Source organism: Jaculus jaculus, chromosome 4 (genome assembly GCF_020740685.1).
Source record: "Jaculus jaculus isolate mJacJac1 chromosome 4, mJacJac1.mat.Y.cur, whole genome shotgun sequence".
In the NCBI taxonomy this organism is placed as follows: Eukaryota; Metazoa; Chordata; class Mammalia; order Rodentia; family Dipodidae; genus Jaculus; species Jaculus jaculus.
In genome coordinates, this window is record NC_059105.1 from 16,150,903 (window position 1) to 16,174,700 (window position 23,798).

Genomic DNA, 23,798 nt, shown 5'->3' on the forward strand with positions numbered 1-23,798 from the left:
TGGACTAGGTCACCTCTAAAGTTTATGCATATGATAAAACTGATTCCCTCATTCCTTCATCTCATCAACCAACTGCCATTCAGGTGACTACTTCTCTCCTTGCTGTGACAAAGTGCCTGACACAGACAACTTAAGGAAGGAAGTTTCTTTCGGCTCACAGTTTGAGGGTCCCATCCATCACGGAAGTGAAAACAGGGGATATACCATGAGATTGTTAATAGTCTCATACCTTGGCAGAGCAGGAAGCAGAGAGCCAACAAGAAGTGGGTGCAGGCTACAAAATCTCACAGCCTCTCCCCAGTGACCCAGTTCTTCCAGCAAGGCTCCACTTCCAAAGAGTCCTGAAATCGGCTCTAATGCACTGGGCACAGAGTGGTCAAGGACATGAGCCTGTGGGGGGCACATTTCCCATCCAAACTACAATGAGCAGCAACCATGCCATGGCTAGCTATTGGAGATGGACTATAAAAGCACACGTGATCTATGACTACGTGGGACTCACAGTCCAGTGATACCGTGAACCTGCTCTGTTGCCCAAACTACCCTTGAGAAGTTTTGATGCCAGTAATGTATTTCTTTGTTTTGTTTCTCCATTCTGCTGGCTTTTTTCTTTGTTTGTTTCTATGCTTCCCTTGAAAGCATTTGTCCAAAACACAAAGCTATTTGCAGAGATGCAAAGCCAAGCCTTTTGAAAAATGAAACAAAATACTTACTAGTAGGAAGAGGCCTAGAAAAATGTCTACCTACTGCTTCATCATGTCTCTTCCATTTTGGTTCAGGAGTTCACCCTCAAAGTCCCAATACAAGACAGAGATTGGTATGAACACATGACTTAAGAAAAGGTAGTCTCAGGGGCTGGCGAGATGGCTTAGCGGTTAAGCTCTTGCTTGTGAAGCCTAAGGACCCTGGTTCAAGGCTCGATTCCCCAGGACCCACGTTAGCCAGATGCACAAGGGGCACATGCGTCTGGAGTTCGTTTGCAGTAGCTGGAGGCCCTGGCGTGCCCCCCCCCCTCTCTTTCTGTTGCTCTCAAATAAATGAAAATAAAAATAAATATTAAAAAAAAGAAAAGGTAGTTTCAGGTGCATGGAGTAGAAGGCAAGGTAGGAATGTCCCAGTGGGAAAGGAGCAACATAGAGCCATATGTTCGGACTCAGGGACGGTTCCACGTGCAGCCAATCTATAGATTCTACATCATCAAGGATTTCAGACTTTCCCTGCAGATGCCTGGAACTCCAGAGGCTATGGAAGTTTTCTGTATTTAAAACACATCTTTGACCCTGGTTGATCTTGAGTGGCCTTTAGGACCTGTGAAGTCCTTACATTGCACGTAAAATTGAGCATGCGGGTTTTCACAGGAAAAGGCTTCATAAAAAAAAAAAAAAAATCCCAAAAAGCTCTGGGACCCAAACATCTATCATGTGACAGGAGATATGGTGTTCATGGAACACATCAGTGTTAGGGTCAAGTGCTAGGTATGGGAAAACATTTCTGTTGAGGTCATGCCAATCAAGCTTTCACCTGCTTTTGAGTCCCTTTTCTATTAACCTCCTTCTAGGAAGTTGTCCTCAGAGAATGCTGAATGTTTTCATGCAGCCCATGTGTACTCATATGGAGTGTGTGGATACGGGAGAGGGTATGTTATCCATTAAGACTAAACCAACCAAACAAATAAACACAACAAGGCATCATTGTGCACTGAAATTGGGCTAGAAGGGAAAAGACAGATGAATGTTCTGTTTACAAGAAATACTGGAATCATAAGCATCAAGTAATACCCATGTGTTATTAACGGCTGCCCTGCCACTGTTCCTGGGCACTAAGGGGCAGGGGGAGGAAAAGTATTTCAACACAGAGACACAGACAACTGTACCGAGTGCATTTCCTGTAAGAGTGTGATCCACACATAGGACCCATCACGGGAATACACATTACAACCTCTCTTCCCTTCATGAGCTGTCAGGGATCTCCATCTGTTGAATTAGACAGGAGCTAGACGGTGAAGTGATCATCACTGTGGGGCCCAGATCAGCTTGGATAGAGTGTAAAGTTGAGCTAGAGGGGCCCACAGTGTGTCAGAGGGTGTGGGTGAGAGGGACGCATGTTCAGGAGAGGATCTAACTTGACGTCCGCTGGCCTTTGCACCCAGGCTCCCTGGCTGTGGGTGCAGTGTGACCATTGCATCCTGCTCCTGCCCCCATGCCTTTCCCAGTCAGGAAGGACTGAATTCTCCAGAACTGTAGAATAGAAGAACTCCTTCCTCCCTTAAGCTGTTTTTTTTCCCCCCATGTATTTGGTCACAGTGACAAGAAAAGTAACTAATACAGCTCCATATATAAAAACCATACAGCAAGTATATTCAGAGAAGCATTATCCTCTGTCCCCCAAAATGTGCCCTTTCCACTCCACTTCCCCTCCTCCCCTAAAGGTAACAAACTCTATTTACTTCTAGCTTGCTCTTCCTACATTTCTTTAGCAAACAAACAGATATGTACATTTTCATCTTCCTTCTTATAGAAGAGATAGCAGTGTATAAATGCACATATACCTTCACACGTAAAATATAGCATCTTTCCCTCTCTCTCTCTCTCTCTCTCTCTCTCTCTCTCTCTCTCTTTTGCACACACACACACATACACACATCCTGAAAAACATTCCCATGAGGCATATAGGCCCACCTCATATGCTTTATAGCTCCACAGCACTCCACTGAATGATGGTAACAGAGTTACCCAGTCAGGTACAAACGGAAATGCAAAGTGTCTGTGACCAGCTATATCACTCCAAGCCAACGTGTCACAGAGACCCTTCCTTGTACATCAATGCTTTTACAGCATTATTCACAATAACTAAGTTACAGCCAACTTACAAAAACAGAGGAATGGATAAGAAAAATGTGTTGTATACACAAAGAATGTTTTAACCATGTAGAATGATGAAATTATGTCACATGGAGAAAAATGGATACAACTAGAGATCATCATACTTAGTGAATTAAACCAGTCTCAGAAAGACTAATATATTGCCCTCATTTGGGGATGGTAGATTTTAAATAGTGGCATAAAACCATGTACGCATAGATCCAGTAAAGGCTGTTTAAAGGTTTTACTAAACTATCTAGGGGAACAAAGAGGATTAAGGAAAGGATAGGGGCAAAAGGGTAGAGGGAAGAGGGGGAAGATATGCCCAACAAACAAAATATACCTATAGGGATTTTTCTTAATTTTTCCTTTATAAAAATATTTTTGTTTCTTCGTTTGCAAGCAGAGAAAGGCAGAAAGAAGAGAGACAGAAAGAACGGGCATGTCGGGGCCTCCAGCCCCTGCAAATGAACTCCAGAAGCATGCACCACTATGCATCTGGATTTTTGTGGGTGCTGGAGAATTGAGCTCAGGTTGTTAGGCTTTGCAGGCAAATGCCTTAGCAGCTGAACCATCTCTCCAGCCCAGGAAATGTTTTTGAAAATTAATTTTAAAAACAATTAAAATAGGGCTGGAGAGGTGGCTTAGTGGTTAAGGCATTTGCTTGCAAAGCCAAAGGACCCCAGTTTGATTCCCCAGGACCCACTTAAGCCATATACACAGGGGGACCCATGCGTCTGGAGTTCATTGGCAGTGCCTGGAGGCCCTGGTACATCCATTCTCTCTCTCCCTCTTTCTGCCCCTTTCTCTTTCTCTCTCTCTCTCAATTTAAAAAAAACAAACAAACAAACAATTAAAATAAAAACAGAAGTTGGGTATTTAGCATTGGAAGAGAGCTTACATAGCAAACATAAGGCCTTAGCCTCAGTCCTTAGCACCAGAAAGAAAAGGGAAAAGTGTCTCCCATTGTCTCCAGTGATAAATAGTGCCAATGTGACAAGCCCTGTGCAGTGTGTTTTCATGTTGTTGAGATGTACTGCTGGAGTGTGCCATCCAAGTGAATTTCTAGATGAAGATGTGTATTTTTGTCCAAGCTAGGTCACGGGTGCTCATTCCTGCTGCTAGCAGTGCCAGGGTTTATTTTCCCACAACTCTGTTGACAGTGTGTCACATATAGTCAAACATTTGCTCTTTGTGATAAGTGAGAGACAATCACATTTTATATTTAATTTTCACTTCTCTTATTATGAGAAGTATACTTCAATATTTGTTTATCTATTTAGGGATGGAAAGTTAAACATATTTTTTAAGCCCAGGCATGGTGGTGCATGCCTCTAATACCAGTACTTGAGAGGCTGAGGTAGGAGGATCGCCATGAGTTCGAGGCCACCCTGAGACTACATAATGAATTCCAGGTCAGCCTGGGTTAGAGCGAGATGCTACTTGAAAAATGAAAGAAAGGCCGGGCGTGGTGGCGCACGCCTTTAATCCCAGCACTCGGGAAGCTGAGGTAGGAGGATCACCGTGAGTTCGAGGCCACCCTGAGACTCCATAGTGAATTCCAGGTCAGCCTGGGCTAGAGTGAGACCCTACCTTGAAAAAAAAGAAAAAAAAAAAAAGAAAAAAAAAGAAAAAAGAAAAATGAAAGAAAGGAAGGAAGAAAGAAAGAAAGAAAGAAAGAAAAGAAAGAAGAAAGAAAGAAAGAAAGAAAGAAAGAAAGAAAGGAAGGAAGAAAGAAAGAAGAAAGGAAAGGAAGGAAGAGAGAGACATATTTTTACTATTTTATTTTATTTGCTTGAGAGAGAAAGAGCCAGACACAGAGAATGGGCATGCAAGGACCTCCAGCTGCTGCAAACCAAATCCAGATGCATGTGCCAACTTGTGCATCTGGCTTACATGGTCCTAGGGAATTGAACCTGGGTCCTTTGGCTCTGCAAGCAAGTGCCTTAACTGATAAGCCATCTCTCCAGTCCAAGTAAAACTTATTTTTATGTAAAGACTATTTTAAAAATTATACAATCATAGTCTTCTTCCATTTTTCTCTTGCTTTTCAGTTTTTCTTTCTCCCTCAATTTTAAAAGTTCCATCTTCTCCAGGACACTAGCTCTTTACATATGATATACATAGAATTATTTTCTCCCAGTTTGTCAATGGCATCTCACTTTACTGCTTATGGTATATTTTACCATAAAAAGATGTTTTAAATTTAATATAATCAAATTTTATTGTTATCAGCATTACTAGATTCTAAGGCATATATATATATCCAATCCAGTTAATACAATATATTAATTTATTCATATTTTCTTCCAACTAGTATCTAACATTTATAAAGTTTCATTTTTATATTTATTTCCAATAGCATATTTGAGGTTTAGTATTGCACATGGTTTACATTATAGATCACTTTTAGTTTCAAATTGCTATCAAGTGATTGAGGTATCTATTATACATTAAATGTTATCTGCACTTGGGTCTGACTTAGGATGATATTTGATTGAACTAGTTGATCTACCTACTTACATGCAATGTCCACATGGGTTTAATTACAGAGGTTTCAGAATGTAGTTTAAATTCAGGCAGGGTTAATCTTTTATTGTTGCTCATTTTTATTCCCCTTTGCTTCCCTAGTCTTACTTTAAGCTTTCCACACAAACTTTACCACCAATTTATCTATCAAAATTTTTCAACTTGGGGTGAGGAGGTGCTTCAGTAGTTAAGAGTGCTTGCCCCTCAAATATGAGGACCTGGCGAGGGCATGAGGCTGCTTCAGTTGGACTTCCCAGAAGCCACATTAAAAAGCAAGGCATTAGCCACATATATCTGCAACTCCAGTCTCGGAGGACAGATGGGAGAACCTCTGAGTCTTGCTGACCAAAGATGGCAGCTCTGGGTTGAGGATAAACAATATTTCATGGAAATATGTGGGTGAGAAATAGAGAAGGACATCTGATACTCTCCTTTGGCCTCCATGCCTATGCTGTACATAGCACACCATGTGGCACGCATCATGATACATATACTTCAGACACACACACACTAAACTTAACATGATTATTTTTAGGAGGATCGTATTATATTCGATATGTAAATCAAGAAGGAGGAAAATAACATCACTATATATTAAAGCATCCTAAACACACACATCTTTCCATGTAAGTCTCCTTCCTTCCCTCCATTTTTCCTTCCCTCGTTCCTTCCTCCCTCTCGACTTTCTGTTTAATTCTTTTTCTTGAGACAGGATCTACTCTGTAAACTAGGCTGGCTTTGAACTGAGCATGTAGCCAAGCAAGGCTGATCTCTAATTCATGGCAGTGCTACTGCCTTAGCCTCCAGGGTGCTGAGATGTCAGGCATATACCACCACATGCAGCTAGGATTTCACTTCTGCCAGGACGGCTCAGGACCGGGATGTAACTCAGTAGTTCAGTACTTGTATAGCATGGGCATGGTGCTGGTTTCAAACTCTAACATGGAAAAAGAAAACATAGTTTTGTCCTTTAGATTTTGTGCAATATCATCTAACTTAGTTTTAATTTTCCTTGCTACTATTTTACATTCATGTACCTGTCCCATATTGTAATTGATTATTAGTTTTGTATATGAGAACCAGTTGTCACCAAATAAAAATTTTAAATTCTGTGACTTTCCTTATACTCTTGAATTGTTTAATGCATTTTAAAACTGAGTTGTCATATTTGCAAAAACTGGTAGTTTTGCTTCTTTATTTCCAATTCTTATTACCTTTATTTATCTTGTCTAATCACATTGGATATCATGTCCAGTATGGCAGTAAATAAAGAAGAGCTTGTGGGAATTCTTAGCGTTTTCTTATTCCTAATATTGCATTGCTAATATTTATTTCTTTCAATACTGATTTTAGGGCAAAATTATATATATGTGTATATATACGTGTGTGTGTGTGTATAGAGAAAGAAAGGGGGAGAGAGGGAGAGAAGGAGAAAGAGGGGGAGAAGGGGGTAAAGTCTTAAATATATCATAATTGATTCATACACTCTTGAATATTTTTTTCAGGATGAAATATTGAATTTTCCTAAATTCAATATCATTGTCTCCCTATATGTGGAGATGATCATGATATTTCTGTTTTGATACATTAATGTAGTATCAGAAAAAAAAATTATATACTGACAACAAATACCACCTGATGATAGGGTATGCTGCTTATAATGATTTATTGTATTTTATTTGCTACATTTAATAAGTCATCTTTACTATCCTCTCACCTTTACCTAAGTCCATTCTCAGTTATCTTGTTGACTCACCTTTACCTAGTGAAGAGAAAGAGCCACGACATGCATGGTATGGAAGTTCTCTTAGTGGGTAACTTTGCTGCTTCCTTATGTGCATTCAAACCCACTTGGATTTCCCACAAAGAATATGGAAAATGAAGGTGCTTCCAAGTCCAGGCTCATTCAGATCCCTCCATCAGTACCAGAAATAATCATGGGCACATTAGAGGATGTGGGTATTATAGCATGTTAAGTTCCCATGGCAACTTCCAACATGGCTAAGAAAGCCAATAAAAACAATAATGAAGACCTTCATTAAATTTTCCCTTTACACCAGGTAAAACCGTCATCTGTATCAGAGGGAGAACTCTGAAGGTTTCTGAAATCCTCAGTTTCAGAGAGCAGGTCATGGAATATGTAGCTTATATGCACTTTTGTCATTGTTGTTTGTTGAGAACTTTAATACACAAACCTATTGCAATTTGATCATACTACATAGGGATATGCTCTTATGTTCCCTCTCTCCTACACGCCCCGTTTCTCTGAGAGTCTTCCTCAGTGTGGTTGTTGGTACTCACTGTGGAGTCATGAACACTCCAGTCAGTCTCTATGAGAGAGGCAATGCCTCAGAGTGCACCTTCCCACCCTGTGGCTCTTACATTCTTCCTTCCCCATCTTCTGCAATGCCCCCTGAGCCATGGAGAGTGTGTTATAAGCCTCATTCTGTGTTAAGCTCTTGGCAGCTTCTACTTTTCTGTTTGGATGACTTCTGAGACTCCTTAGTGGCTACCACCATCTTCCTGTAGGAGGTTCTTAGGCTAGCTGTGAGAACAGAACTCACATTTAACCATGCCTCTGTCGTGTTTCTTGGGACTTGGCAGGTGTGACAGAGATAACTCAACTCATGCTAGGTTCTTTTCTTGTCATTCTAATGGGCCCTTGGTCTCCCCACGATTTGCTGCCATCTGTAAAAAAAATAAACAGATTCTCTGACCAAGAGTGATAACAGCATGGATCAAAGAACATAAACAGACATTTAGAGAAGTTTTAATGGGCATAAATTCTCCTGTCTCCAAAGGACAGTGGAAGCTGCTCTCTAGGGACAATGCCTTTCTAAGCCATGGGCTTCTAACTTGCTTCTCAGTACTAGGCATAAACTCCGTCCAACCGAGCAGGTATCATATCCAATCAAGGAGCAGTTTGTTGCCTCCATAACCTATATGCCACTATTGTACCACTGGGTACATTTTTCTTAGCTGGTTGATTTGTTGGTTGCTTGATCTACTGCTGGTTCATGCTGTTGGTGACTTTTATACTCTGGTAGCTCACAGAGTGCTTTCTAGTACTATGAGAACTAGCCTACAGGGAGCTGGCTTCCCCCTCAGTTCCAGCATGATGTCTCAGTGTCATGTAACCTGTGGTATCTTCAGCAGTAGGGTCTTACCATTTAGCTCTGGTGAGTAAACAAGTGCTTGGGCAAATGCCCGGCATTATTTTGGAGGCCTTGTGGGCCTCCCTGACCTGCAGCTCCCTCGGGGAGGTGGGGGTGCAGTAACCCAGTTCTGGTACTGGGATTTGCCAGTAGTGGCCTATGATTTTAGGGGAAAGATTTCTCCACCCCTGCAGGGTGCCTCTGCCCAATATCTACCTAGCTAGCTAGATAGCTATCTATCGAGCTATCTTCCTTCCCTTTCTCTTTCTCTCTCTCTCCTTCTTCCTCTGTCCCTCATTCCTTCTCTCTCTTAAAGAGTTAAATCTTTTATTAGCTGATCAACAGGTAGGTTTCTATGGTACTGATTCATGGCATCATTAGTTGTATTTCTCCCTCTCCTCCCTCACTTACCTTGGTCCCCCACCATCCCCGTATTCTGTCCTTCCACTTCTCTGTCTACTATCCCCTCTTCTGAGCACTCCCTGCTTCTCCTCTCCCCAAGACTTACTTTGGCTTCCTAACCAGTACTATTGTGCTTACTACGACTTATAAACAAACCAGAGTATTTCATGTTAGGATTCAAATATGAGACAAAACACGTGGCATTTTTCTTTCTGAGCCTGAGGAGTCTCATTATAAGTTTTTTTTTTTTTCAGTCCATCCACTTTCCTGAAGATTTCATTGTTTCATTTTTCATTAATGCTACAGAGAAGCCCATTGTGTATATGTACCATACCTTCATTATCCATTCACTAGTTGATAGTCATTGAGCTGTCTCTATATCCTAGCTATTGTGAATAGAGTAACAACAAACATGGCTGAGCAAGCATCTCTGCAATAAAGAGTGGAGTCTTTGGGGTATATGCCCAGGAGTGGCATAGCTGGGTCAACTGTTAGATCTATTTTCAGATTTTTGAGGAACCCCAATGCTGATTTCCATAGTGGCTGTATAACTTTATATTCTCACCAACAGTGAATGAGGAGGGTTCCCCTTTTCCCACGCCCTCCCCAGTACTTATTTTCATTTGACTTTTTTTATGATAGCCATTCTGAATGGAGCAACATAGAATCACAAAAGAGTTTTAATTTGCATCTTTCTGATGGTTAGAGATGAACTTTTTGAAAAAAATTCTTTGCCATTTATATTTCTTCCTTTGTGAAATTTCTGTTCATTCCCTGTCCCAAAACCTGTGGGGTTGTTTTTCATTTTTATTTTTCTACATTCATTGTGTGTTCTAAATATTAAGCCTCTGACAGTTGTATAGCTGGTGAAAACTTCTTCCATTCTGTAGGTTGTCTACTGACTCTGTCAATGATTTGCTTAGCTGTACAATAGCTTTTCAGTTTCATGAGGTCCTAACATTGTGAGTTTTTGTCTTATTCCTTGGGCTACTACAGTCTTATTCAGAAAGTCTTTCAATGTACCTATATCTTGGAGTGCTTCCCCTACTTTTTCCTCGAGCTGTTTCATGGTTTCTGGCCCTATATGAGGTCTTTGGTCCATTTGGAGTGATTTATAGTGCAGGTTGAGAGAATAGGGTCTAGATGCTTCTTTCATGCGAAGGTACACAGTTTCCCCAGCACCGTGTGTTGAAAATGCCATCTTTTCTCCAGTTTGGGTTTGGGCCTCTTTGTCAAAGATCAGATGTCTATAATTACACAAACTTGTGCCTGGATCTTCTCTTGGAATTAGCTGCATTGATTCCACCAGCAGTATTATTTCTACTGAGGTTACTTTGGGCTATTTCATGCCTTTTGATCTTCCATGTGAATTTTGCAATTATATTTTTTTCTGTTTGGGGGAAGGATGGCACTTGTGGTGGTTTCCATGTAAATTTCTGTCCCCCTACAGCCTGAGGTAATTTTAAGATTAAGCTCACTATTAGTCTTCAGCAGATGGAGCCCTGCTGGAGGAGGGCTGGCACTGGCCGTGGATATTGAGTCCACCTCTACTAGGTGTGGAGAGAACCAGTTGAGCTCTAGCCAGCACTGCTTTCAGGTACTGGCTTTTGTCTCTCTGCTAGGAGCCTATGGAAGTGGGCCAGCCTCTTCTACTGAGATGAAGCTTCTCCTGGAATCTACAAGCCCAAAATAAACCCTTTCCTCCCTTAAGCTGCTTCTGGTCAGGTGTTTGTTCCAGCAACACGAAGATAACTGTAACAGAACTGGAATTCTGACTGTAATTGTCTTGAATCTGTTTACTGCTTTTGATAGGAAGGCCATTTTCATAGTATTAATTCCCCTGATCCATGAGCATGGGTGGTCTTTCCATCTTCTCATGTCTTCCTCAACTTCTTTGGTGCTTTTTTAAAATATTTTTATTTTTATTTATTTATTTGAGAGAGACAAAGAGGCAGAGAGAGAGATTTTGTATGTGTGTGTGTGTGTGTGTGTGAGAGAGAGAGAGAGAGAACGAGAATGGGCATTCCAGGGCGTCTAACCACTGCAAACGAGCTCCAGAAAACAAGCGCCACCTTGTGCATCTGGAGTACGTGGGTCCTGGGGAATCAAACCTCATTTTTAATTTTGTAAAATAACTTGAGAAGAAATGGTTTTAGTTCTATGGTTCAGTTTAGCAAAGGCTTGGTAGAATTCTACAGTGAATCCAGCTGTGACTAGAGTGCTTTTATTTGTTTGTTTGTTTTTTCATTGGGAGACTTTTAATTACTCCTTCAATCTCTTTAGATCTTATAGTTCTATTAAGATACTTTATCTCCTCTGGGGTGAGTGTTGGCAGATCACATGAATGAAGTAATTCATCCATTTCTTCCAGATTTTCCAATTTTGTGGAATATAAGTTTTTAAATATGTCCTTATGTTCTCCCAATTTCATTGGTATCAGCTGTAGCATTTCTTTTTTAAAATTCTAATCCTGTTGATTAGAGTATTATCTCCTTTTCTTTTGATCAATTTGGCAAGGGGTTTATCAACTTTATTATTTCAAAGAATATGCTTTTTGTTTCATCAATATTTTAAATGTTTTCATTTGTAATACATTGATTTTTTTGCTATGATATTTATGATTTCTTTCTGTCTAGTACTTTTGGGTTCAGATGATTCTTGTTTTTCCAAAGTCTTAATATGGATCATTGATTTATTTATTTGATATCTCTCTGTTTTTATAATGTAGGCATTTAGAGCTATAAATTTGCCTTTTAGGACTGCCTACATTGGGTCTCATAAGTTTTGGTATGTTGTGTTTTCATTTTCATTCAGTTCTAGGAATTTTTGTGTTTCTTTATTTCTTCAGTAACCCCTTCACTGGTCAATACTGCATTGTTCAATCTCCAGGAGTTTGTGGGTTTTATGTTTTTTCTCTTATACTTGATGTCTACCTTTATTGCATTGTGATTGGATATAATACAAAGACTTATGTCAGTTTTCCTTAATTTGTGGGGTTTTGTGTTGTGTCCTTAACATGGGATCTATTTTACAGAAGGTTTCATGAGCGGGTGAGATTCTAGAATGTGTATTCTGTAGAGTTTGGGTGGAATGTTCTATAGATGTCTGTTAAGCACAGTCCTTGCTTCCTCCATTCCATTCTTTTTCTGGTACTTATACCAAGTGAATTGCAACTGTGTCTCTTCAGTGGATTTTACAAAAATTCCAAAATTTTAGAATTTTGTAAATTCTAAAAGACAATGTCCAACTCTATTTTGTTATCCACTGAATACCATATCCCAGAACCCAGCACGGTGCCTGTGAGGTAGAAAGTGACCTCCCATATTGATTGAATAGATGAATGATTGTTGGAGATAGGGAGAGCACCAAATCCTTTGACTACTCCAAATGTAAAATATTGTCTCATGTGAGGATGAAATTAGCAAGACTGCGTCTCTAGGTTTGAAACTTCCAAGGAGCCAAGATCTCCTGTAAGCTTTGAGCCTTTTTTTGGTACTCAAGTTCAGCCCTTAGAGGGGATCATTTTCTCCTGTCTAGTAAGCCTGCAACAAGCTTCTCAATTCCAGACATCCAGCTCTGAGCAGATTCTTCTTGGAAAATTTTAACTCCAGTGAAAGATAGTAGCTACTTTGTTATATTTTTATCTTTCACTCTCTTTGGAAAAACTGGTTTTCACACAGCCTCAGGAGGTAACCAATAGCTTCCTCACTGGGTAAGAGATCTACTCGGTGTGAAGGAACCCATATCTGGAATTGGGAACAAGATAAGAATCCCATGGAAACAAAGATTATGTTCTCCAGTGTTGAGCTGTCACTAGTCTTTGGCTAAAAAAGGGGTCACATACATCAAACTCTCCCTAAATAAATAATGCTTATCCCATTTAAACTATGCTGACTTCACTGTCCTTTGAAGAATCAGTTGTTCTTTTTCAGAAAGTAGGAAGACCAGAGGAGATAAACTACCCCTTGCACATCAGCCAAGCCACAGCTGAAACCACAGAGGAACTGGGGAGACGAGAAAGAGTTCTGCTTCCATGCTGATCCTTCCTGATAATCAGCGCCAGGGTGTAGGAGACAGACCCTGAGGATACTCAAGACCTATCAAAGCAGAGATCCAAGGCTCCTAAGAGCTCATCGCTGAAGTAGACTTAAAACTCATCCATCACTGCTCAGGGCACTTTGTGGAAGAGGGGGAGAAAGATTGCAAGAGCCACAAGTTGAGACATCATGCCCAGAGACATTCCCACTCCCCCCCACAAATAACTGACTGCTGCTCCCACAACACATAAACTACAACTCCATGGGGAATACCTGCAACCCCACTGAGGAGGGTCCCCAAAGGAATGGGGCAGGGATGAGGGAAAAGAGGGTATTGATACATGATGTATCCCTAGGAAACATCTTTATAATAAGAATAATAAGAAGAAACATTTTTTAAAAAATCTTTTGGTTTCATTTAAAATTCAAACAAGAGGATACTATAAAAAGACCTTGTATTCTGATTCTGGGGCTAAAACATCAACACTGAGTACTTTGCTTCTGTGTTTGTACAGGTATGTTTGTGAATATGTTTAAAAACTCATTATGTTCTGAGTTCCCTTACACCTCAAATCTCCCTAACTCCCACTTGTAATGAATTCATGTGGCCCAATCAGAATGCTTCAGACTTCCTGTTGTTTTTTTTTGTTTGTTTGTTTGTTTTGTTTTGTTTTGTTTTTTCCCCACTGGCTGGTTATCTTGGGTTCAGATAACTTGGGAGATGCCTTTTGAAGGAACATCTGGAGCCCCAAATGTTAGTGTGCCCTCTCTCTCTCTCTCTCTCTCTCTCTCTCTCCCTCTCCCTCTCTCATCTTCCCTTGAAGAAGCTGTTCTTACTTGAAATTTTCTAACCCTGAATTTCTGGCCTTGAGATATTTCACTCAGCTCTTTGAGGTCATTTGTAAATAAACCTGCTAGGCAAAAATCTCATTGCTGGGAAACCATGGTGGCTGGAGTCTTCTGTTTATGGGCATCTAATGTCCTAAGGATAAGTACCGTAATTAGCCCCAAAGGAAGATTTTGCGGGGGTGAATGTGACTGGAGGGTAGAGACAGTCTGAGAGAAGAATCCCACAGTCCCATGGTGGATGTGTTTCTCTTCCAGCTCTTCAAGAACTAGTAGGAATATACAGGAATCCTGGGAAGGAAGGGGAGAAAAATATCATGAATATTTCCCCACTGTTGTGAATGTGATCAGCCGGGGTGAAAGAGAGTGTATCTATGCTTATACAGAAAATGCACCAAGTAGAACTGAACGCCCAGTGTGTGTGATAGAGCTCACTTCCTCAGCTTCACCTTGAAACCTTTACAGGCATGTTGTCATTGGTTCCCAGAACTAACTAGCATGTTTCTGTCTGCCCACACGAGTGAAGCATCCCTTTCTTCAAAAACAGGAAGCCTCTTGGTAGGCCTCCACAGATCCTATCTTAGTACTAGGTAAACAAGGCAGCTTAGTGATGGTACTAATGGCCGCAGTGACCATACCATATAGCCTGAATCCACGCCCTGACAAAACAGAAAAACCCCTCATCATCAGCAGTCTTTAATCCCTGCTGATGCTTCAACCAGGTGACTTGATTGGCCAGGTTTTTGCAGTCAGGTTCGTACTGCTGGCAGAAATCACCTGACCAATAGCAACTTGTGCAGAAAGATAGGTTTATTTTGGCTTATAGACTTGAGGGGAAACTCCATGGTGGCAGGGGGAAACAATGGCATGAGCAGAGGGTGGACATCACCTCCTGGCCAACATAAGGTGGACAACAGGAGAGTGTGCCAAACACTAGCAAAGGGGAAACTGGCTATAACACCTATCAGCCCTCCCCCAATAATACACTCCCTCCAGGAGGCGTTAATTCCCAAATCGCCATCAGCTGGGTGCCTAGCATTCAGAACACCTAAGTTTATGGGGGACACCTGAATCAAACCCCCTCAAGGTGCTAATTCCAAGGCTAGATTTAGATAGCCATGTGTTGCAGTCTGGGTCGCATTGCTGTTAGAAATCACCCAACCAAGAGTAGCTTCTGGGGAAAAGAGGTTTATTTTGGCTTACAGGCTTGAGGGGAAGCTTCACGATGGCAGGGGGAAACGATGGCATGAGCAGAGGGTGGACATCACCCCCTGGCCAACATAAGATGGAACACAGCAACAGGAGGGTGTGCCAAACACTGGCATGGGGAAACTGGCTATAAAGCCCTTAAGCCCGCCCCCAACAATACACTCCCTCCAGGAGGCATTAATTCCCAAATATCCATCAGCTGGGAACCTAGCATTCAGAACACCTAAGTTTATGGGGGACACCTGAAACAAACCACCACATTCCGCCCCTGGCCCCCATAAACTGATATCCATACATGATGTAAAATACAATGCATTCATCTCATTTTAAAAGTCCCCATAGTTTTTATCAATTCCAGTGATGTTCATATATCCCCATAGTTCAAGATCTTTTAACTGAGCCATAATACCAAAATATAACCTCAAAAAACCCATAATGGCACAGAATAAATATTCACACTGCAATAGATGGCATTGGGCATAGCAAAGAAACATTCTACCAATACAAGATTTAAAACAACCAGGGCAAACATCAAACTCTGTAGCTTCAAGTCCAGCAACTCTAGCCAGTGACAAATCTTCAAGTCTGATAATTCTAACCAGCAACAAGTCTCTGGCATTCCAATTCCGCCCCTCCAGCTAGGCTACTCACAGTCCTGGGAAACTTCATCGGGGCCGGCAGCTCCTCGGCAGCCATCTCATGGTCCCGGCATCTCCACTGGGTCTCCACTGCAAGCCACGGTTCATCTTCATGGCCCCATGGGGTCTCTATGCAGGCAACCAGCAAACCTGCTTCACACTGCCCATGGCCATTTCCAAAACACAAGACCGTGTTGCAAACTCAATGACCCTCTTTCCAGCATTTCTTATACTCCATGATACCAGGTAGGGTGCCAATTTGTTAATCCAGGGGGGAATAAAGCAGACTTTGAAGAACAGGACACTCCTTGAGCACTCAGACCCCTTCAAAAGAGTTGACATTCTTCTTGTTGCCCTAGCGCAGGTCAGCTAGCCCAGTCTCAAAGGTTGTAATCTCTCAGTTGCAGCTGAATGGGCAAGAGTTCACCCAAAGATTTTTCTTTCTGTGCCATATCCCTCTGCTCACACCAGTTCATTTCTACGCAAAGCAACCCTGCACAACTTCTCAGGACACGGGCACAAGAGCAAGCTTCTCACACAAACTGCTAGCCCAGTCCAGGCACAGCTCTTTCTCACCCTCATAAGCCAAACCTCACAGTCCATAGTTCTTACTGCATTCAGGTTTTGCAGCTCAGACCAGAATAGTCCATCAGGCTGTACTTACAGCACTGCAAGGCATCTCTTAGGCCAAGGTTTCAACTCCTTCCACATTCCTCTTGAAAATCAGCTCCAAAAGGCCGAAGCCACATAGTCAGGTGTCTCGCAGCAACCCCACTCCTCGGTACCACTTTACTGTTGCAGTCTGGGTCGCATTGCTGTTAGAAATCACCCAACCAAGAGTAGCTTCTGGGGAAAAGAGGTTTATTTTGGCTTACAGGCTTGAGGGGAAGCTTCACGATGGCAGGGGGAAACGATGGCATGAGCAGAGGGTGGACATCACCCCCTGGCCAACATAAGATGGAACACAGCAACAGGAGGGTGTGCCAAACACTGGCATGGGGAAACTGGCTATAAAGCCCTTAAGCCCGCCCCCAACAATACACTCCCTCCAGGAGGCATTAATTCCCAAATATCCATCAGCTGGGAACCTAGCATTCAGAACACCTAAGTTTATGGGGGACACCTGAAACAAACCACCACACCATGCAAGCTGAATTTGCTTTTTTACACTTCTGCCATCATGTTGAAGAGGACGTGCCTGTCCTCAGCCTGGGAGGAGACTGAGAAGCTTGTGGAGCCATGGGGGCCCAAGCAAGCGCAATACGTTCAGCCAAACCCCAGCATCCCCCAGATGTGGAAGGCAGCCCAGCCTGGCTCAGCTCAGCCCCACAGATGTGTGAGAAGCATGTTTTTTTTTTTCCTAGACCATTAAGCTTGTATAGTTGCTTGCTCCACATCAAAAATTAAATGGCCACAGAGCTAAAAATGAAAGAGCACTTAAGAAACTCGTAAGAATAACAACGTCTTACATTCAGATGGCACCCGGAGGGTTCCCAAGTACTTTACACAGTGCATCTTGTTGAGCTTTGTGATAAACCTTATTAAGTGGGTAGGAGAAGTACGGTTTCCATTTTAGAGCTGAGCATTCTACTAAAGTGCAGAACACAGAAATCCATTTGCCCATAGCAACTAGGAGAAACAGAAGCCATGCCCCAGTCAGTGCTGGCTCAGCACCCTCATCCCACTCACTGGACGTGCTTGGTAGAGGAGAAAGATGGACATGGATGTAGCTAGCATCATATAATCGTGAGAATACTGAAAAGAAATTTAGGTGAGTGAGAAAACATTGGCTGCTTGTTTAATGGACTGGATTTCTCAGAGGGAGTAAGTGGGCCAGAAGGAACACTTCAAACAGAGGAGAATTATGGGAGACAAAAGTGTCTAAGTTGAGGAAGGTTAAATGGACAGTATATATGTCATTTATTGGTGTTTCCAGCGTGCTGAAGAATATGTTAGAGATCTGAAATGCATGATCTCATCAACCTTCACAAGACCATGAAAAAGGCTGCCATGTAACACAATATAATGTAGCATCCAATGTCCCATATAACATGATGTAATATAATCCCCAGAAATTAAACAATCGAACCAGCCAAGGCTCACATAACAAGGAAATGGAATTGTGTTGAGGACCAAATCTGTCAGATTCCTGCATTGGCTCCTCTGTCTTGGGCTGAGGGTAGAGCTGTGGGCAAAGAAGCCAGCCCCAAAACGCCTGGCAGAGGAAAGAAGTGGGAATGCTGGAGGAGAAGAGTTTCTGGAAGCTGAACAGTGTTCTAAGGACAATGAACTTCGGAGAGAACAATATGTCTGCCCGGTGTTGATGCTGATGATATTATACTGTCAGAAAGCCTGGGTCTTTCACACTGGCTCTGTGTCATCCCAAGAGCAGAAGCCTAGCGTTGGTTACTTTCTCCTTCTCTTTGCCTCTCTCTTTCTCTCTTTCATATGTGACACTGTGTTTTTTTTTCCTGTAATGATGGCATAAGTTGAGTCCATACAGTATGGTAGAAAGGGCCCGTGCCTCAAATTTAGCCTCCCTGGCATCAAAATGCTGCCTAAATAAATAACTGTTTCCTGAGACTCAGAGGATGACAGCGTCTGCCTCGTGGAATGCTACAGGAGATGAAGGATTCTAGGGTGCAAATGTTGGTAGGCCAAGTGTTCAAGAGCACGCTTTACCTCCTAAATGACTTTTCAGAAGTCACTTTCAGAAGGCTAGTTTTCTTGCTAGCAAGTCAGAAAGGGAACGTCGGAGTGGGATGGAGGTTCACTTGATGGCGGGAGATAGAACACTACATCTGGAGCTACCTAGGACATTCAGCCTGGGCCTTCCCCACGTCACTCTGCTCCCTGACCACAGTCAGTCCCACTTCAGGAGTTAGAGGGCTGGGCAAACCCCTCAGGGGAGACCTGGATATTCTCACCCAGGACCCAGTGCTCTCCATGTGCCATGGGGTCATGTCCCAATACTAACTAGTCACTTTGCTTCTTAGCTCCTTCTTCCACATGCAGCTCAACTTTGCTCACCTTCCTCTTATGCAGGGAGACAGGTTGGCACACACTCCTCACTTTGGACAATGCTCTGGGCCATTACCAACAGAGCTTATTCTCCTGGGTTGTCCTCCTTACTGTCCACCCTCACCTCCACCATAAGATCTAGCTCAAATGTGCTCTGATCTGCACAGGGATAGACGTATCCCCAAGGCAGAGAGAGTGCTGGGCTTTAGGACTCCTTCACAGCACACACATGCTTCGTGTAGAGAATCATGGTGCATTTTCTCTCTCTAGACGGTGAGCTCTTGGACCGCACAGGGTTCTCATGCAGCAGGAGGAGGAGTGGGCCCACAGTAAGGGCCCCATGAATATTTATGAAGGAACCAGAGATATTGTCTTTGGGTTCTTTGACCACATATGCTCAGAAAAATGAAAACACACCCACTCCATAGGTTAGGTGAGGAAGATGCGGGGGGGTGGGGGGGGGATGAAGCTCAGATATTGGAGACAAGTGATTCGAGGGCTCCAGGTAAGAAGAATAAGACAAAATAAAGGCGATTATAAAAATAATACCATGTACATTCAGGAGATGGTCAAATTCCTAAACCTTTTAAATTGGGGATCTCTCTTATAGTAAGAAGTTCCCACTTTTATAGTTCATATAAACTTTATGGTCATATAACTTCTATAGACTTAAATATACCCATTTTAGGGTATGATTTCTAAGTGTGTGTATGTGTGTGTGTGTGTGTGTGTGTGTGTGAGAGAGAGAGAGAGAGAGAGAGAGAGAGAGAGCCTACCATCATAATATGAACATCACTTTTACTTTTTCAAAAATTTTATGTTAGTGAAATCATTCTAGCACATACACTTTTAAGTCTAGCATCTCCTGTTTACATATTGATGTTGAGACTCGGCCACATCATGTGTATCTTACTTGGTCCTTCCTCATTGCCCAGTGTTATTCCATTGTATAGATAAATAGTCCTTTGCCAGTTCTTTCTACTGCCCCTGGACATTTGGGTTTGCACCAGTTTTGAGTTACCATTAGCAGGGTTTCTATGAACGTGCAGAGATGGGCAGACCTATCACGTTTTCCTTGAGTAGGTACCTAAGGGCAGAATTGCAGTTTGACTGAGTTGGTGTGCTAACCTCGTAAGAAAGCACCCGAATGTCTTCAGCATGACTGTGCTTCTTCATGGTCTCGCTGGCCGGGCTGGGTCCCCGCCGCTCCACTCCCTACCCAACCCTTGAAACTCGAAGGCCTTTGCATTCAGGTAGCTCTGTGGGTACTAAGTGGCATCTCATTTGTGGATTTAACCAGCCTTTATCTCATTCCTCATGATGCAGAGAATCTCTATGTGGCCATTTACAACTTTTCATAGGTGAAGTTTCTGCTCAAATTCTTTGCCCATACTTAAATATTAAAATTTTAGACTAGTGTTAGATTTTTCAAAGACGGTACAAATACCAAATGTTTCAAAATACCCCAAAGTCAATTTTTTCTATGGCTAAAACTGTATGTTATTCCGATAAATTTCCATGATGGGGGGCTGGAGAAATGGCTTGGCTGTTAAAGCATTTGCCTGCAAAGCCAAACGACCTAGGTTTGATTCCCCAAGGTGGTACATGTATCTGCAGTTTGTTTGCAGTGACTGAAGACCCTGACACACCCGTTCCCCCCTCCCCTTGCTCTCTGCCTGCCTCTTTCTCTATGCTTCTTTCTTTCTCTCTCTCTCTGTCCCTGTCTCTCAAATAAATAAATGAAAATATTTTTAAAGATTTCATTATGGAACAATATTACTATACCATTAATAACTAAAGGTCATACTTCAATCATATATTCTTAGCTTTTATCTCTCTTTTGTTTTTAAATGTCATCTAAGACATTACACCTGTAGATAGCATATCTCCTTGGGCTATTCTAGACTCTGAAAGCTTCTCACAGTCTCCTTGTTGTTGACCTTGACAATTTTGAGGAGTCATAATCAGGTGTTTTCTAGAATGCCCACTGTTTGAGTTTGTCCGCGATTTTTTCCCCATTTTGCTAGACTGGGATTATAGGTTGAGTGGGTAAAGTACTCTTGCCATCATGTTGTGTCCATAATACATATTCCTAGAGCCAGGTGTGGTGGCTCATATCTGTCATCCCAGCACTCAAGAGTTTGAAGCAGGAGGATCACTGCGACTTCAAGGCCAGCCTGAGCTACTTAATGAGCTTAAATCCAGTCTTGCCTAAAAAAAAAAGTGAGACACTGGGCTGGAGAGATTGCTTAGCAGTTTGAGGCTCGATTCCCCCCAGGACCCATGTTAGCCAGATGCACAAGGGGGCGCACGCGTCTGGAGTTCGTTTGCAGAGGCTGGAAGCCCTGGTGCACCCATTTCTCTCTCTCTCTCTCTCTCTCTCTCTCTCTCTCTCTCTCTCTCTCTCTCTCTCTTTCTGTCGCTCTCAAATAAATAAATAAAAATAAAAAAAATTTTTAAAGTGAGACACTGTTTCAAAAAATACAGCAAAACAACAACAACAAAAACACCAGCACACATTAGTAATATCACTTACCTCCTCTAATGCTGGCCTTTCTCAGGGCTGAGTAGGTCATGTGTAGTGTTCATTTTCTCTGCTACAGTGATTTTCTTCTGTTCCCCATTTCCATGTTATATGATGAAGGGTTAATAATATATAGCTCACCCTGAAAATACAAGAACTTGCCCTCCATTTACTTGATCCTAGGGAGAATAACTGCATAAATTATCTAGAATTCACATGCACAATAGAAGTCTATACCCTCTCAATTATTTATCCAATTATTTATTCACGTCAATATGAAATCGGACACCTATCTTGCACTTTAGCTTACCATGATGCTACTTTACACGTTATTGCTCACATTTTCCAAGCTTTAACCACTGGTGGCTCTTTCTGTTGTGCTGAGGATCCCCTTAACACACCCCATCGTTTTGTTCACTTGCTTATTCTCTGGCGCAGAGATGCTCCTGGCTCCTCATGTCTATTGCCTCCCCAGTCAGAATTACCCATTTCTTCAAGGAACTCTTCTGGTTCCATGGAGAGAGAAAGATCTGGCCATTGCCTGTACTCACTGTTGCTTGGTTGCCATGGCTTGTAGACTCTCATGGAAGCTGACCTGTGTCACCACCAAACGCGAGTACACGCTGATGGCGCCAACTCTAATCCAGGACCTCATGGTCCATTCTCATCCTCCCTCTTGCCCTCTGTCGTCCATCCATGAGCACTCCCCCCGCCCCTCAGCGTCACATCCATCACTGATTTGTATCATCGTGGGATATAAGCGCAGTGTCTCCAACACTGTGCACCTCAGTCTCCTCAGAAGCAGCTTCACCACTCAACTGTGAGCTTTCTTTGCTGCTCCTCTTGTCTTTAGGCTCACAGTCTACATGAATTTCCAAAGTTGCCCATGTCAGCTCCTTCCCCACCCTTTCAGTGAGGTTATGTCATCCATTTGCAATGCACTTAGATTCTTTTTTATCACAGTCTGCATTTCATCCTGGAATCTCCTGGTTTCCTAATTGAATTTCTTTAATTTGCATGCATTAAGATTTACTTTCTGAGCTCCAAAGTTCCATGTGGTTTGCTAAATAACATAGTGTCCTGAATCCACAAGTGACGTATCTCAGAGAATGGCTTTAGTGCCCTAAACACAAACAAACCCTCTGCACTTCATCTATTCAAGCCCTCCCCAAGCCCCGGAGAACCACTGGTCAGACTGTCCATCCCTGCGGGTTCATCCTTTCCAAAGCGTCACGTAAGTGGATTTAAGCAATGCGGCCATCTAGCAGTGGCTTGCTTCACTTAGCAGTATGCATCGTCAAATTCATCAAAGTGGCCGCAGTGACTTGTGGTTCATGTCTTTCTATGATTAAAGTCTTCTGCTGTATAGATACAGGTTAGTTGTTTATCCAGGAATCTATTGATCCTTTGGATATTTTCAACTGTTTTAGTTTTAGTCAATCACGTGGAAGGGGGAGAAGGGAGAACTGCCCGTGAATCTGGGCAGTAGCCTCCCATGGACTGGGGATGGAGACTTGAGGGCGGAAGAGCATGCTGGCTAGGCACCGGCATTCATTTCTCTCTGCTTCTTGACTGAGGACCCAGTGTGGCCAATTGTCTCATACTTCTACAGCCACTGTCAGAGCAGCTGTCCTTGCCAAACATTCCCTGTCATGACAGTGCGCACCCTCACACTGTGAGCCATGATAAACCCTCCCCTCCTTAATGTGCTTTCATCAGGTCTTTTTCCACAGCAGTGAGTAAAACAAGTCTGGTCACCTTCACTGTTGGGACGGTCTATCCTTTCTCAATTTAATGACCTTCACAGCTTTCTCATGAATCATCTGACTAGACACGTGTTGGATGATTTCTGGACTCATTTCTTTTGCTCTCTTTTTAAATTTTTGCTTGTTTGTTTTTTGAAGTAAAGTCCCACTCTAGCCAAGGCTGACAAGGAACTAATTCTGCAGTCTTAGGCTGGCCTTGAACTCACAGTGATCCTCCTACCTCTGCCTCCTGCTGGGATTAAAGGCGTGCACCCCTGGTCCAGTGCTAACACTTGCACTTGACTTGATCCCTTTAACTTCATCCGTAAGTGTTAAAATAAAGTAGCAAGAGTTCTCCAATTTTATTCTGCTTCCTCAAAATTGCCTTGCCACATAAATTTTAGCATCAGTTTGTCCTAGTTTACAAAAGATCTCTGTTTCTGAAATGTCGACTGGGATGGAATTGAGTGTATAAATGACTTTGGTAAGAACCGACATCTTAATAATACTAAGTGTTCTCATCTATTAATATAATGTCTTCACTAGTTTTCATTTTCTTCCATTTCATTTAGCAATATTCTTTAATTTTCACTGTTTAAATCTTGGTAGTTTGTCCCGAGATATTTTATGTCTTTGGATACTATTAGAAATCAGCTATATAAATTTTATTGTCCAAAAATTCATTGCTAGTTAGTAGAAATATGATTTTATTTTGAACTTGTATTCTGAGACACAACTAAATTCATGTATAAGTTTTAATAGTTATTTCAGATTCCTTATACCTTTCTATAAACATTATGGGGTTATTTGCAAATAAAGGCATTTTTATTT